Genomic DNA, 18,745 nt, shown 5'->3' with positions numbered 1-18,745 from the left:
AGAACTAGTGGCAGAGAGATATAATTGCCCATTGTTTTCTTATTTCAGTGGATGTCCTATTTATACTTCAATTAGAAAGATTTAAAGTAAACAAAAGGTTTTATGGTTTTGAACGACGCAAGGCTGAGTTTAAAATAAAATTGTGTACAGATAATGAACAAGTAAGGGCTAAAATGTATAAACTTCCATTGAATTTTGAAATAAAAGAAGAACAAGTGAAAGTGAAGTGAACAAGTGAAAGAATATATGATTAAGGAGATACGTTTTGCTTAAAGTAAACTATGGGAAAATTGAAACTTACATTAAGTTATAATTTTGAAGAGAATTTTTATAAAATGATATATTGTTGATATATGCCACCAGAATAATTGTCTAGAATACATACAGTAAAGGCACTTCAAATTTATGTTGGAGATGTAACCAAGAAGACGGGACATTTTATCATGCTTAGTGGATGTGTAATAAAAGGACTGAGAATAATCAGTTGATGAGAAAGGATTGAGGAAGTAGTCTTGACCTACTTCTTACCACCTGACCCAACATTTTGTCCATTCTGGCACTAGTAATTGGTTCTAAGGTTACCTGTATCTCAATTTAAGTACAAAATATCATACCTACTCTTACTCATTGTCAATATCCAGCCATAATATCCAAATAATTAAATTCAGAATCAAGTAAAATCTTACCTATAAAGTGATTGATGAGTAACGTCTACTTAACTGATATGTCAACCAAACACATAGGAAGCTACTCACAAGATATATTGATGTATCAGGGTCACCAGCCATTCCTTAATTTCCTCCAACTTTTTTTGTACAATTTGCAATAAGATTCCAGTATCCATTAACCCATCTTCCCCCTGGGCTATCATTCATGAGTTATACTGTGATTTTCCTCCTTTGAAGCATCAGTAGTGTTGTTGCTGATAGTAGAAGTATGCTGATTCTGGAAGAGGGCTTACAGTAGGTTCTTGAGAGACAATTAACTATGGCAAGCCAACAGAATCTAATCTAACTATACTTCTCATGGGAGCCTCAGAGAATCAAAACAGAATTTTTAAAGAACAATTTTTCCCTTTAACTAGCTGCAAATAGAACCCATTCCTAATTTCATAAAAGAAGATTTAGAGATTAGGCATTTGTAGCACAGAAAAACAAGCTTTTCAGTATGAGCAGCAGTGTGATTAGAGATCAGCATGCTGGACAAAGTCCAGAAATATGAAATTACCACTCAGCCATGAAGTCCTTTGGGTGACTCTAGGGTTGCCATTTCCTTTCAACTTAATCTATAAAATGGGTGGGAGAAGGTAATATAAGCCATGATAGGAAAGTTAAGAACAAAATTAAATAAATAAATCAGGATATGCTTCCTCCACCAGGTTTTTATATTGTATATATTACAAAAACAAAATCACACAACTGTGCTGCTTTAATATGTGATTGCAAAATGGGCAATCCATCCATTCACTGGCTTTGTATTTCAGCCTGCTAGGAATTTTATAAAAGAGTAGCAAAACCAGGATCTTGTGTTGGAACCCAAATGTACTGCAGGTTCAAGATGGGTCATTATTGAATATTGGGTGTTGTATTATATTTTATTCTGAAGACCATCTCATCCAGTTTTTCTAGAGTTCCTTGTGTTTGAAAACTCCATTCTTATTGACAAACATCATATATATATATATATATATATATATATATATATATATATATATATATATATATATGGTGCTTTCAGCTTCGTGCTTTGAGCAGCAATGTGTGGTCTTAGCTGTTTATTCCTTTTAACTGCCAGTGGGGATATGAACTGATTGAGTGGGAGCTTGGCTGTGTTCTGATTGGGTGGAGGTGTGTTCTGAATGGTTAGGGGCTTGGCTGTGCTCTGATTGGCTGGGGGAGTGTTCTGTTTGGTTGTGCTCAGGTTAGTCTGAGTTGCAGAGGGGTTTAAGATTTTGGGCTGCCTTGCTATTTTCTGGCTTCGTGTTCGTGGTCATGCCTCCTCTTCATGGAGGATGTCAGTTTGCTTCATGTATGTACTAACATCCAATGGATTCCATAGAAATAAGATTACAAACCTAATCCAAAAAGAAACCCCCACTAAAATCCAAGACAAAGAACAAGAAAACGGCAAAGCCCTCCTCCCATACATGAAGCAAACTGACACCCTCCATGAAGAGGAGGCACGACCACGAACGCGAAGCCAGAAAATAGCAAGGCAGCCCAAAATCTTATACCCCTCTGCAACTCAGACTAACCTGAGCACAACCAAACAGAACACTCCCCCAGCCAATCAGAGCACAGCCAAGCCCCTAACCATTCAGAACACACCTCCACCCAATCAGAACACAGCCAAGCTCCCACCCAATCAGTTCATACCCCCACTGGCAGTTAAAAGGAAGAAACAGCTAAGACCACACATTGCTGCTCAAAGCACGAAGCTGAAAACACCAGCCTGAAGATGACGAATGGGACTTCGTCGAAACGTCGCCAAGACACTTCCAATTTTACGTGGGAGAAAACCCGAACAACCAAAGACCTACATACAAATAGATATATATATATATATATATATATATATATATATATGTATGTATGTATGTATGTATGTATATATGTATATATGTATATATGTATGTATATGTATATGTATATGTATATGTATATGTATATGTATATGTATATATATATATATAAAAGATGTTTCCTTTTCACCACTAATGGTGGTATGTGATTTCCTCAGTCTCGGGTTCTCTAGCAAAGATCCAGGAGTTTTAGGGTTTTGCACAGCATATGATATTGTTCTTAGGATGTGTTGAAACTCACTCTCCCAACTTAGTGAGCCTTGAGTGTTCCTACTACTACTAAGACCACTTTCCACAGCTTCTCTACTTTCTCCTTCAGGACCTGGCACTTCTCTAGCTTCTCTTACTCTTTTTTTCTTGATGTTGCTGTCACTTGGCACTTCTATATTTATCACCACCACTATTTTCTGGTGCTTATCCACTACCATGATATTTGGTTGATTGGACAATACCGGCCTGCCTGTTTGGATATGGAAGTCTCATAGGACCTTAGCTCTGTTATTTGCCACAACCTTCTACTGATTCTCCCATTTGGACTTGGGAGGGTACAATCCATCCACGGTGCAGGTGTTCTTGTACACAATGCCAGATTGTGTTATTCAGTATATGCTAATCCTACCTAGATCCTATAACCTGCCATTATATGTTGGACTGTCTCTGAGGCCTCTCTGCACAGTCTGCACTTTGGATCTTGTCAAGGTTGGTAGACCCCCTGCTTCTATGGATCTGGTGCTTAGTGCCTGTTCTTGTATTGCTACTATGATCAGTGCCTATATGCTGTCTTTTAGTCCTGTTCTTTCCAGTCATTGGTAGGATTTCCCAATGCCTGTCACCTCAGCTATCTGTCAGATAGATATAGATAGAAATAATTCTTTTCTTTTTCTCTTTCTCTAGATACATGGAGGATTGCCTTCTATTCAGCTGCAGAGGAGGGATCTATGCTGAATGTCAGTTGTTCAGCGCACAGTCATCATTGAAGCCAAAGTGAGACAACTTCATGGCTGTGGAAATTTAATGTGCACTCTACTACCACAACATTAAATTAGCAGTGATATGCCAGGCTGTCAAGGCATATCCTGAAGAAAGCATATGATGTCCACTTTGCCATATATTGAGTCTGTGTTCATCTAGCAGCTAAGGTATTGCCTTATTTAAGAACTCCATGTCACTTCATTTCACTTTTCATATTATATTTTGTATTCAGGTAAAATACCTAAGGTGAAACCTGAATCTGAGTTCCTGATGGAGAGGACTATGTTGTCCTTTGTGGTATTTTATTCGTGTCAGAAGAACGTTCAAATTATAGACACATAATATTCAATACTGAGCAAATGAAATAGGTCATAAAAATATAACATACTTAAAATATGTGTAAAATAAATAGGATTAAAACTAAATGACATGCACCCTGTATTGAGCTATGATGACAGCATTTTCTCTCACCAGCAAGAAGTCCTCCTCTGCACCATAGCATATGTGAGATGGATTGTTCTTCTCCACATTTGCACAGAGTATCTTCTATAGGGAAGCCCCATTTTCTTAGATTGTCTTTTGATCTTCCTATCCTGACACACAGTCTGTTTTGCAATTTCCATAATTTGACCAGGCCTCAGACAGTTGTGTGGGTGTGACAAGTTGCCTAATAGCTGCTTACTTGTCTTCTATAATTCCAAGGCACTCTGTGGTGGCTGGTTGTTTATGAGAGATGGAAGTTTGAGGAAGCTGTTTCTCAATCTCAGTTTTTACCTTGGAGGTTAATGGCCTTATAATAGGTGTGTTTCTGTAGACCTGTTCTTTCCATGCAGCACTCTCGTGGAGGAATTTTGGTAATGCACCTTTTGTATTGGGGTCCATTTTAGATATCCCATGATCAGTCTCACTGTTTCATTTAGGGCCATTCCACCTGTTTTGCATGTTTTGATCTATACCAAACAGAGGTAGCAATTGTCCTATAGAGTAAAATAGGGCTAATGTGGAAGTTCTTAAATGGTGCATTTGGGTGCCCCATCTTGTGCTCTTTTATTTTTCTCAGCATGTAGTTCCTAGCAAATATTTTCTGTTTGATATTAAGACAGTGGTTCTTAAAGGTAAGTGTGCATTCCTGAGTTACTCTCAGAAACTTTGAAGTAGTGCAATGTTCTAGGCTGGTGTGGTTTCATCATACCTGTAGTGCTCTTGATGCTTCATGTTTATTCAAGTGGAAAGCACAAAGTTGTGTTTTAAGGCAGTTTGGTTTCAGGATTTCTAGATTATCTGAATTTTTGTATATCTTTTGAAAATGTGGGACCCACTGATCTACACAAGGAGTCTTGGTACTTGTTTATTTCATCAGTATAGTCATTTAGCATGTGATGTCCCAGTTCAAAATATAATTGACCCTTTAATGTAGATTCAGTAACTGATTATACCATTTTAGCTGAAATACCTTCAGAAAGTGCCACTGATTAGACTATCATATTGTTATATAGTAATTTGGTCCTACACCTGCTTCATTGACTATTTTATTTGTAGTCTGTATTGTTCGAAGGTTTTCTATCCTGAACTGCTTGTTTCAGGTTCTGAGACAACATTTTCATCAGGTTTAGCTTTAGACTTTGATTTGGTGATTCCAAAATACTAAATTTATTCTGCTTTATCCATTCTCTTGTAGGTGTGCTTGTATGTTGGGAATCGTTATCTTGCTGTATGACCCTACTTGCCCTTCAGCTTGAAGCTAACAGACAGATGGTCAGAAATTCACTTGTAGAATTCTTTGATACAAAGCAAAATTCATGCTTCCTTCAATGAGGGCAAGTTATTCAAGTCCTGAGGCAGAAAGGCTTCCCTAAACCATGACACTGCCAGCCCCATTCTTGACAGTTGATATGAGCTTATTATTGTGGAATGCACTGTTTGGTTTGCCATATTTAATAGCACCCACCTAGTGTCATGGAATGTAGTAAGGAGGGTGGATTCCTCAGAGGGAAGGGGTGTGGAGAAGAAAAGGCAATTCAGTTTGGATATTATGTGTGAGAGAAAGAGGGTGAAGACAGCCCCTACCTAATAGTTGACAGAGTATATTGTAGATGTAGTTAGTAGTTAGTTAGGTGCTAAGTAGTCCTCAATCTGGCAAGATTTTGTCCATAGGTGTTAAAGAACTCAGCTTGGAAGAATCACCATGTGTTATTCTTGATTTGGGGCATTTGAGATATCTTTCATTCATATTCTTCAGCATGGCATTCGGAGGAATTGCCCCACAGAATCTTAAAACTCTGGCAGAGGCAGAGCTTCAGGCCCAGATATATTTCAACTCTATGATTTTAAATATATCCAGGCCTGAAGAGTAAAATAATTAGAGCATTAATGCTTTTAACCTTTGGGGTTGGAGAAGACTCCTGAGAATACCATGCAAGGCCAAAAAAAATCCCAAACTAATGCATCATTCCACAAACAAAGAGCTCTCACCTGAGGCATAAATGACCAGGCTTAAATGATCCTGCTTCAACATATTATGCAAAAACTAGCTCCCTATAGAAGGCTCTAATGCCTGGGAAAAGTAGAAGGAAAAAAAGATGATAACGAGGTGGATGGACTCAATAACAGTGGCAATGGGAGTACCATTGGAAGGCCTGTGGGGCCAGGATAGAGACAGATTCTCATGGAGAAAATCTATATGGTCAATAAGTGTTGACAATGACCTGATGGCATATGATCAATCAATTGGCCAGCCAATCAATCTCTTTGGTGCAATAGATTTCTGATAGGCAATCATATTCCCTTTAGGTTGTGCTCCTTTAAAACAGATAAAGAAATGAGAAAACAGAATCAGCCATCAATAGAATGCACATCTAAGAATTTTTGAGAGTTCTTTTTTTTAGATTGTATAGAAATGCCTTTCTAATACTGTATATTGAGAAGGATGTCAAATATTTGACTATCCATACCCAAGTACAAAGTATAAGACAAGAATCATCCTGCACAGACTATCTCTATCTCTATCTCTATCTCTATCATTTCTATCTCTATCTCTATCATCTCTATCTCTATCTCTATCTCAGAGTTTACAGCAGCTTTGGGGTTTTAGGTTTGCCAAGTTGACAAGATAAATGCAACCAAAAAAGGATAACTTATATTAAATATTTTTTAAAAATCATATATATACACATACATAGACACACATACACACACTCTATTCTTTATGTACATAACATCTACTCTTCACAAATGCCCTCTTTGCCTGATATAATTCAGCAGCCATTACAAACACAATGAAAAAGAGTTGGTTTCATGCAGTTTGATTACCCAAGCTGGTGTTTTCCAGAAATAAAACCAACCAATATTATTTGTAAAGCATTTGCGTATGTGTGGGGTGCAGGGTGGGGATGGCCCTCTAATTCTGAAAGAAAAAAAGGGACTTCTTTTAAAATACCAACCAGTTTGATAAAACAAGGACATGATAATTCTACATCTAAAATTTACACTGATTTTGCTGTAGTGAAATTTCTGTAATCCATATAAAAGCTGTATTCTATCCTTCTTTTGGATTCTTTAAAAGGGCTTATCAAGATGAATGAGAACAGTAGTATGTAATTTAAAAATGTAATTGCTTTTCTCTTTGGCTTTCTTTAAGCATTTTCAAGGTCACTCTTAAAATGGGGAACATAAACCTTAAAGTCATGCCTTCTTCTAGTATTCCACGTTAGTATATATTGTTGCTTTTGTTTTGTTTTTTAAAAAAATATATCTTTTTTTCCCCTATAATGATTTGATCCTGTTTTTCATTCCTGGCCCTGAGGTATGACACTGTTTAGTTTCAGCTGCAAATTTTATGTTTCTTAGTGTCCTTTCATCAATATCATGGAGAGTCAATACAATTTTGGCATTAATTGTACAGCTAATTTAGCATGATATAAATATCTCAATGCATAACATATTTAATACACTTATTCTACCTTGCTTCTCTCTGTATTTTGTTGATTTGTTGTTATTTACTGTATTGCATTTCTTCTGATTAACTTCAATCAATCTATAATATGAGGCTCTGGGGTATTTTTAGTGACTTCCTTATTAATAAGTTTGTATTTAATTGGACTTACTGAATATACTTATTGTAACTGTGACCTATTGGATTGGATCCATTTACAGTGTAATGTTATGCCTATTGACCCACAGATAAACTCCATTGACTTTAATATGATTTTCTCCCAGGTAAATGTGCATTGGATTGCAGCCTTAGTCATACTTCTCTAATTGATTGCAATGGATCTGCTCTAACTGTGTGTAACTCTGGATCCAACCCAGTGTTACCAATCAATTTACAGAATAATCCTGCTGCTCTGTCAGAGAGATCTAAGATTTGCAAAGTCCTGCTAGCTACAGACACTTATGGCAGTCCCCACCCCACCCCAACAAAACAATTAGCACTGAAAGCAAGAACAAGGGATACATATAATTCAGCTTGAGAACTGCAAGATTGGCCATCTATGAAAAAAATTATAAAAAACATTACTTTTTGCCAACTCAAACATCATTCTAAAAAGTTCCAGGAAAGGCAATCTTTTTAAAGTAGTGGATTGACAGGCAATATTGCTCAGATTATGACTACAATAGCCAAATTGTATCATCAGGTTCCAATGGGTTCCAACACACAATTAATGAAGGCATCCTATAAGATTCAAACATTGCAACTAAACGTAATTTCAATGCTTATTATCAGTAAATTCTCTTCTGAAAGGCATCATAAAAATTTCTGAAACAGGTATTCCTTGACTTACAACCAATCACAATTAAGCCTGGAATTTTGGTGTAAGTCATTAACTGGGTCTCCTCTTGATCTCACTTGATTTTATGATCCTTTTTTCAGTGGTTGTAAGGTAAGCCACTTTAGTTGTTAAGTGAACATTTGGTTGTTAAGCAAATCCAACATACCCAATGTATTCCCCCCCCATTTTGTACTGGAAAACAGCAAAAAAAAAAAGTCAGAAATCACAGTCATGTGATCATGCAATGCTGCAACTGATTGTACATATAAGCCAGTTGCCAAGTGCCTGAAATTTGATGGGATTATGTGTTTGTGGCAGTGGCAGCTTTGAGGATGGGCCATAAGTACCATTTTTGAAGTCCATCATAACATTGTTAAACAAGGAATAGCTGTGGATGCTTATAAATGCTTCTTTCCATGTTACTCTAGTAAGTGACTGAATGTGGAAATGATGTGGGTGAATATTTGGCTCCTGTGTTGATTTAAAGATCTTGCTAGACTTAAAATGCTTTCATTGGTAGTGAACTTGTTATATAAAATGTGATTGATTCTGTGTAAGAAATATTTGTATATAATTTAATATTCTCTGTCTGTCCCAGGTCTCGGTTAAGATTGGGTCTATTTCATCTTTAATATGGACTGTAATATTTTATTTTTATTATTTTATAATTTTTGAGCCTGGCTAGCTCAAAAGCCTCTATACAAGTTAAAATAAGCTAATATTATAAATACAACAGTAACATACAATTATAAAAAGAACAGAAAGAAGAAATCAGCAAAACTTCCTTTGATGCTCTAAGTCCTCAGGATCCCGGGATCCAAGAAAAAGAATGCCAGGCAGCAAATTCAAGTTTTTCCCTTGTTGTGATACTCTTTTCTACCTATAGGACTGTCTCATATTTTATATGTGGAATTCCTCACTTCCATCTTTACCAGGCTAGGTAGACACAGTTGGGCTCTTCTCCTCATAACTGAAACATAACTTTGGTTTTCTACTCCTGGTGTTTTCTGCCTCTATTCCTTGTAATCATCATCTGGCAATCTTAATTCAATCTCTCATTTTGATACTGAAGGTCTTTAAAAGTCTCAATGAAATATCTAGTCCAATTCTTTTTTTAAGAGAAAACTAGACTTACTATAACTTCAATATTCTACAACCATTGTAGTTCTCTGAATACCCATAAATTTGACATCTATAGTTTTTCACAGCTGGGATAAGGGAAGCAAAGAGCCTCTTGTCCCCATAATTTTTTCTTCTTCATTCAAGTAGTCAAATAAAGTCTCCTTCCCTAACTATTGTTTATGTCAGAGGTGAATGGTAATGATAGTGATGATAGTAGTGACACTAGACCAATGATGGCGAACCTTTTAGAGACCGAGTGTCCAAACTGCAACCCAAAACCCATTTATTTATCGCAAAGTGCCAGGGCTGCATCAGCATTGTGGTGCCCTCGGGGGGGGGGGGCAGGGAGGCACCTCTGAGAGCTGCCTCTGGCACGCAAAAACTGGGAGGTGCAAAAATGGGCCACTATGCAGCAAGGTGCAAAAATGGCTGCCGCCACACTGCGGGATGCAGATACAAGGCGCTGCATCATGCAAGAATGGGGCAGGGCTAATGAGTATCACGCAGGCACTAGCCCTGCCCCATTTGCAGTGCAAAATGCTTCCCCCTCCCTTTTCTTCTAGTCCAACAATGGTTGGTGAGCTCTGCTCTACCACCTCGACTCAAGCTTGCTAGTTGGCCGCTTCGCCTCCTTTGTGTTGGGTGGAGCTCCTGCTCCGGGCAGCAGTGGCAGCCTGATGGACCTGCTGCTGGTGGTGGTGCGTGTGCCAACAGAGAGGGCTCCCCACCTCTGGCACATGCCATAGGTTTGCCACCACTGCACTAGACTATTGGATAATGTGGGATAAGCTTATGAATCCTATTTTAGAGTCATTTTGAGAAGTTTTCTGGTTTGACTTTTTAAAAACTGCAAAAAACATTTTGTTATATTGTATTTGTCTAGTTCTACTTCCTGCTTTATGCCACTCTTTTAACTTTTTCTTTCTCTCCCCTGATCTCTTTCCTCTCTCCCTCCCTCCCTCTCCTCCCTGCTTTGTGATTTTAATTCTTGTAAGTGCCTGAAAACTTAGGGAAAGATAGAACACAAACCTCCACATGAACATTTTTGCTCATACATACATACATACCCAGACACATGTGTTCAATATATCTCAATGTCATTGTAGCATACAGGTGTATCTCTAACGATGAGCACTTTGCAGATAAATAACATCCTGACCAAAAAACAAACAAACAACACCTACTATTAGTTGCATTATCAAATGCACACCGAAGCCTTATGAGTTTTCAGAATTCATCCCCCAACCCATGCCATGATTTCCAGTTAACACATGGTTAGTTATTCTGCCTTGCTAGTAGCTTTGACCCTGAATTACAGGGCCTTTCTTTCTCTGTGGGCTGAGGGCTCTAATTAAGTCTGGTCAGAGATGCCCCAGAGTCTAGATCTGTGTTCATGTCCACATGTCTTTTCACTTTAAACTGCTTCAGTCATTAGTCACGGCATTTCACCATTCTTTAGAAGGAACTTGACAGGACTTTCTACACATTTAAATATCTTTTATTTGCTTTTTTTTCATGCTGGCATTACTATTTATGTCCTGTGCGATATGGCTATTGGGAATCCAAAGTATGGCACTTTGATACTATATATTGTAACTGCAAAGTAAAAATGCTATCATTTCCTTACAATTTCTCCATGACAAGAAACATGACATTTGCAGTCCTGCTTTCTAATAGATCTTGAAAGTAGGTGAGAAGATGTGGGTGGAGCAGTATTCATTTGGGAGAAATGATGCAGTTGAGTTTGCGGTGGTTGTGATGGCCCCAATCTTTTCAACAGTCATCCTTAACTTGATGCTCTCCAGATGTGACAGAATTCTCAGCCAGCATGACTCTGACTACTGGGGTTTGTTGTCCCAACACATCTGGAAGACACTAAACTGGAGAAAAGCTCTTCTAAAAGAGAAGATGAGAAAGTTAAGCAGGACTCCTCAATCAGGATTCCATCTGAGACAGAGCCTGACCCCAGTCATTAGTTGATTGCAACATGATTGATTGTATTAATTTGCTCAACCATTAGAATCTGCTCAACCATTAAGCAGAATAAAACATCATGTTTTGACCATCTGAAATTAGTCACTGTTTAATTTATTATTGTTGCATTTCCACTATGAGGCGAAGAGTTGTGGGTTTTCTCATTCAAGTGCCAAAATTACTTGGCTTCCTTTCACTCACCTTCACGAAAGAGTGGTGGGTGACAAAGGGTTCTCTGCTTTTGGCTAATTCTGAATGACACAAAACCTAAGCAGACATTTCTATAGTTGTATAGTTTTCTTGTATTAATTTACAACTAGTTCTTGGAACCTGCTGCAGAAACTGACAAGCATCATCAACATTCCACAATGATCTAATCGGGTTTCAAGTCTAATAATCTTCAGTAAGATTTTAAGAAAGGAAATTTTTGAATCTTTGAATAGATCCTTCTTCATTGTTTGAAGTTCTGATCCAGTGTCTATGTTTGTTTTACTTTTTACAACATATGGAATTTAGAAAATTATGGCATTTTGTTTAGATACTGGATTGCTTTATTCTCTGTATGAGAAGCAAATTGCAATTTACAGAGGAAAAACACTCTGCAAAAATATCTTAATTTAAGGCAAAAAAGCAAATCTCCTTGAAAATGGCAAAGGAAGATTTTAGATACACAAGTAATCCTTATTGAATATTTGGAAATCAACATTTCTAACTGGAAGGCATGATTTTTCTTCTCTCTGAGAAGTCAATAGGAAATTCTGGAATAAAATCCCTTGAGGTAAACAACTTTGTATTAACTTTCTCTTATTTGGGGGGGAGGTCTGTGCATGCAATTTTAAAATAATTTGTGCCTCAAAAATGAATTGTCAGTATACTTGTACAGGCATTTCCTCTTTCCTTTGAAGACCAAAGTAGATGTAATGACAATGGCAAATGGCCAACAGTAGCTAAATATAGCAGCTATGTATACAGCTCCTTCTACTTCTTTGTAATATGCATCTTTTGATGTCATCACTTTGATTGTACCCATTTCTGTATAATAGTTTATTATATTGGTTGAAGAGAGGGAAATACAGAAAGTCTTAATAAAGGTAAACTGTCCTTTATCATTTGTCATGGGGCTTCTGACTATATAGTGTAGATAGGCAGAGCTAAACAAATGGCTAATTATTATTAGTGGCAATTGTTTATTGTATTTTGTTGAAGGAACAAGAAGTGGTAATGGACAGGGGTGACTTTTAGTTAATGTAAAAACTATTTTGAACCATAAGTGCATGGTTTCAAACCATACGTTGATCCCACAAGGGTACCTTTCACCAGCTTACCAATACTACCTTCTACATCAGTGTGTGCATAGCTGGCTGGGGAATTCTGGGAGTTGAAGTCCACACATCTTAAAGTGGTCAAGGTTGAGAAGCACTGTTCTACATGATTATTGTTGTCAGAAGGAACTGAACAGAGCTGGAGTCATAAGAAAATTTAGGGTTGGGTAAAACTTTAAAAATATACTTTCTTTTGGCAGTCCTTTGACTGAAAACATCTTTTTGAAGACATTTCAACAATTCATGGAGCAATATGGCACCGTATGATTTTAAAGTCCAAAGTGAAATAGCCCGTTTTGCTTTGTTTGCTCTAAAGCACATCTGGTAAATAGATGAGTTGAGGAGGGCTGCTTTCATTGACTCAATGAAATGAAACACTCTAGCGGGAAGTGTAATCAAAATGACCTGGCTTCTGTCATCTCTGGGATGGGGAATTTCCTCTCTAGTGGCCACTGTTCTTGGGGAAACTCTGGCTCCTTGTGTTAGTACCAGAGAACCAATGGGTTGCTAGGATTCAACAGTTACACCAGGTGAATTTGTAAAGTATATATTACAAGAGTTGCAGAGGGAAAAATAGACCAGAATGTGTTCCATCAGCTTGTCAGGAACCACTGAAATAACATCAGATCAATGGCCTAAAGCTGACTGGCTGATGCTTAGCATATTTCTGAGTCTTCAGATCTATGCCAGAGTTCAATTTGTCTGAGGTCCCTTGCCACTTTTCTCTACTTTTTCAAAGGACAAGGGTTGTAAACAGCATAACACCAGGAGCTGGCCTGATGCACATCTTATCATTGTCTTAGTCACAAATTGTCAAAAGAGATCCCAAGAAAACTATCATTGTTCCTTTTAATCTTAATTGTTACAAGCTGTAACACAGAAGGAAGACTCAAAGGGAAAACCATTATACAACAATAAGATGCAATCTGTAAAGCTTGCTAAGTAACCCTTTTTAAGCATGGCTGTGGAGGAATCAATGTTATAATTGCAAACAGGAAAAAAGTGGATCACACCTCTACACCACTTCACAATTTATTTTGTGGTAGCGTTACACTCTTCACTTCTTTTCCTTACAAATGTTTCTTTTTTTAAAAAAAAAATATTGTGCCATCAATGTAACCTGTCACAGATAATATTGTAACACTCTGCCTCCTTCCTCACTTTCTACTGTTTTGTATAATCAGAGCTGAAATCCAGCAAAACTGGAGGACAAAGGGTTAGAAAAGGCTCCAATAAGAGTTCTTCTTTTGTACACAGACTAATGGCCCAGTTACCATTTTTTCTACCTTGTCCTCAGGCAGCTAAAAGTTCTCCTCACTATTTCAGTTTTAAAGCAGTCTTTGTCCCTGATCTCCAGAAACATTGTTTTTGCAGCAGATATGATCTGAGAAACCTTGCACCCACAACTATTGGTGACACTTAGTGATAGGGATCAACCTCACTTTTGGCTGTTATGGGAATATCCCCTCATCTCCATTCTTTGGGAACTACACCACTTCCATCTTGGGTGACTGGAAAAACTGGACATGTGGTTCCTGCAGGGACAATTATCTGCATAATGACTGACTGGTCCTTTGGATTGTGCTTGCCCTGTCTTCATTGACAAGTCAATTTAACTAAGCAGAGCCAGGTTCTGTTAGCTGCTAGTTTTGTCACCACTGACTGCATATTACAGATTTTCCATTGCTTGAAACGACCTGCCCATACTTTTAACTGTTCATTATTTTTGTTATTTTCGAGGTCTCTTTTCAAGATTGGCCCATATTTCTGGGGCCAGCATCATTCAGTTGTAGTTCCCATGGCTGCTTCCCATGGTGTGGCTATAGCTGATATTGTGTGCACTCAATTCCATCTTTAATAGCAAAACTCAATATGGTGATGAATATGGTTATTAACTATGAACCAAATACAATACTTGGACAGATGTCCACTGGCTAGTTGAGGTGTTGCTAGCCATAAGGTCAAAACTTGACTTGATGTTGCCAATACTGATATTTCATTTCAGCTCCAGTTAAGAGCAGAGCTTGCTTACTTTCAGTTGCTCTCTTCTATTATATCCTATGCTCCCCTCCACTCTTGTGATCTACCTCCTTGTGCTATTTTTTTAATGTGGTTTTAATGCTATTTCAGAAAAATGCTAGATCCATGTTCATAAATAGTTTGACTCAGAGATCACAGGTGTAGCTCCCTCCTGCTTCACTATATTTCTTTGTCTCTTTTCTGTGCCTGTGATCTATCACTGGCTAGTTTTGATCACAAATTTAGAGCACTTTCACAAGAACACCAGACTTATATTCAGAAATGATTCACCTGGTAAAACACAGGTCCAGAGAAGGAGTTGCCATAAGCCGCTGAAAATGCTCTATTATGCTTTACCCCACCTAGATACCACTTGTAAGTCAGCCAACTTGAAATGTGTTCCAACTGCCATTTCAAGAACAAGATCTATAGTCATCCTGACACCCAACATTAAGGAGAGCGAGTGGCAGTTTTTCCTACTAGCAGGTGATAATTGGTTGGAGGGAAGATGAAGCCAAGGAACTCCATAAACCACTTCTTTTACTTTGGCCTGCATTAAATCAGAAAGGCACCATTGTTTGCTGGCTTCATAATTGTGTTAAAAGAGAGAATGGTATCAAAGTTGGCATAAGTTATGTTAGCATACAATTCTCTCAGTTCGACTAGTGGATAGTACTTTTATATAGCCATCTGGAAAAGCCTTACAATTTGGCCTATAACTGAGAGTTTTAGTTAATGAAGAGTACACTGTCTCATAGAATGGGGGGGAAACATAATAAACCAATGAAAAACAGAATGAAGCTTGTACTGTATTTTAACTTAGTTGTATGAGGTATTTATTTCATGCCAAGAAAATATAGTAGAGGAAAAATAGTTACTTTTAAATGTATGAAAACAGCTGTAGGCATCCTTGGAGGAAACTAGGAGAGCTGCACAACTAGGGTTTTTTTTACTTTAAAACATAAAGTTGAAATTAACAGGGCTGCACTCCAGATGTGTACAAATCCCAAATCTGGAGGCAGACTAGAACAATTCAGAACAGATTGCCATATATTCAGCAAGAAGCAGACAGTTCTAATCCACCCTGTCTCTTTCAAATCTTCTGTGAATCTATGGTCCTTATCTGTTGCTCCAGAGCTCTGACACTTTGTAAAGGATGGCATTGTGCCACTCACATTTTTTTTTTAAAAAAAGAAGGAACATTCTTCTGCTTTTATAAAAGAAAACAGCACAGGGTGGGAAAGAAGGGTTGTATCAATGATGTCCTTGGTTGTCCCTATCAATGTGACTTGGAGAAGGCAAGTAGGACTTGGTTTCGGAGCATTAATTAAATGGTGCAGAGCTGGCTGAAGAGATTGAGAGAAAAGCAGGGCAGCAATGGCTCTAACTTGACTAAGTTAGGTCTCTCCTAAAATTCCTGTACTCAGACGTGACATGATCTATTCCTAAATATCAAAAGGAATGATGTCACAGAAAATTCTTTAAGAAAGCAGGACCTTTGTCAATAAGTTTAAAATAAATAAGTTTGAAACCACATTTTTTTTTTCAATCTGGATCTTCCATTCCCTGATTTTTCTGGCTGGATGATTATGGGACTGAAGACACCTAGAGGGAAGCAGACAGGGAAGACTGATTTAAAACATGAATGGGCTGTTTGAGAATTTTTTTAAAAATATATATATATATATATAAGGCATTTATATAGTTGGTCATATTATCACCAGCTCTGGGCAATTCCCAATCATTACTTTGAGTTATTACCCACACAGATTATCAAAAAATGGAATAAATAATAGGCAGGCATTGATAATGCAATATAGTTGAATTAAATTTTTGCTATTTCATATAAACAACTATGTTAATTCTATTGGCACATTCTATCAAAACAGACATTCTTTTATGTTTTTTTTTTATTTTAAAAATTATAAATCAACTAAGGGTTGCAGATAAATAATCCAACAGAATTCATTGATGCTTACAAAGTCATTTTGAATTGGGAAGCCTTAGAAATTTGATAAGTTAAATTCTCAGATTTCTTGAGAGTTGAGGTGACATTCTTACATGGACTACACACAGACACAGCCATATGCAGACACAAACATTAGCAAATAGCTTTGAAGGTGACATTGGGTGCTAGATGGAATTCTAATATTTCCAGGATCACTGCCATACCCACGTTATTTCCTGTAGCCCTTTAAGAGAGTAACCTGATACTTATATGGAGCTGTCATTATTCTTTTCAAACATGACCAGAGGAAGCTTGTGAGGTAGCGTTTTAGAAGAGGTTGCCCCCTCAATTCTGATTAGTGTTTACTGGCAGAAACTTCTCTGGAAATAAGTCTTTAGAGATGCTGAATGAATCAGCAAAAATTCTTTGATGAGCTGCAAACAAAGGACATTCCTTTCAGATTTACACCTGGGAAAATGGGAAAGGCATGTTTTGAAATCCTGAGGATCGATACCTACCAGTAGGTGGCAGCATTGTCAAAGCTCTAACTGCTGTGGCTCCAGACAATATTTATTTCATTCCCGCTGAAAGTTTACATACAGAGCTTTGCTTGACCTTCCATAAATTTGTTTGGAAATTTGGTGGGTGGAATTAGCAGAACTCCTTGGTCCACTTGTACTTATTCTCCTTGCCCAAGTTTTATGGCTAGTAAGACTGCGCCAGATATTGTGGTTAGGATTTTTGGCTGGGGGAAAAAAAGGGGGGGGGGTGTTAAAAACTTTCCTAGGAAAAGCTTTGATTGCAAAAGACTCTTTTCTTTAGCCATCAGTAAAATGTCATCATTTTACTTACCTGTTACTGCTTTTACAATACTTTCCCCCTTCTTTGTTAGTGAGTCACACATACATTCATCACACATACATTCCACACAATTAGAAATCACTGGATAATGGGACACAATCTTGACACTGAAAAGTGATGGTGTTAGTGTCATGAACATGGAAGAAATGAGAGGTAAATTCCTTGCTCACAGGCTTCTAAGCACAGCTGTGTGTGGAGAGAAATATTGGCATGTCTATTTATAAAGGCCTATGACTTTTGATGGAACTTAGCTCTTTTGTCACAGTTCTAGTCCTTTCAATTTCAGGTGAACACCTTAACAGATATTTAATCAGATGTGATAATCCCAAAGCTACAGAGAGTCAATTTACACAGGTAGCAATGTAAATAAATAATCATATTTGTCCAAAATCATTTTCAACACTACTAAATTGTTTTGCCAAAAACCTAGGAGAGACTTCAACACAGCACTTGCAATTAGTAAATGACAAATCTCTGCTCATTTCATATTTTTGCTCCCCCCCCCCTTTTGCTGCATGGCACAAACTTATTTCTTTCTCCTTCAGACATCCCAAAGCAGTGTTCAGAAAATGTATGAACAGAGTTTATTTCAATGTGATGTAAGACAGCAGTTCTTCAATTTGTCTATCTTTAGTGAGCTCTTTTTATTCAGAATCACAATCCCAGGCAATTTAGAGAATCCCAGGCAATACAGAGCCTATAGCCTTTTATAGGAGGCATTCATTTTAACCAGCCATTTAGAGGTTCCCTCTATTCCCCTTGAATTGAGCTATATACAGACCTACACACACTGCTTACAAGGTGTGAAAGAAGAAACCAGGGTTGCAGAAAAAACACGGATAAGCTGATTTCAAGGAAAACATATTTGCAATATAAAGAGTCATATTAAGGAAAACTTCACAAATTCCTGAGGAATCCTTGATATATCAAGTGCAACAACTGGAAGCCTTTAATTTAAGGAAAAGTGAGTTTGAGAAATTACAGCAATATTATGCTAGCGATTCCCATTTACATTTTTTTTAGAAGGATTTTCTAGTTCATTGCCAGTATCGACATTTTTGATAATACTTGTGATTTTGGAACATTACAAGATTACATTAAACGCTTGCTTTTTGATGCTAAAAATAAACAAAACTGACTTTGGAAAGTGAAGACAATTCTGGATTAGTTAAGGGTT

The sequence above is a fragment of the Crotalus tigris genome, unplaced genomic scaffold (assembly GCF_016545835.1).
Source record: "Crotalus tigris isolate CLP2741 ecotype Arizona unplaced genomic scaffold, ASM1654583v1 scf7180000024391.5723578, whole genome shotgun sequence".
NCBI lineage: Eukaryota > Metazoa > Chordata > Lepidosauria > Squamata > Viperidae > Crotalus > Crotalus tigris.
This window is presented reverse-complemented; position numbering follows the sequence as displayed.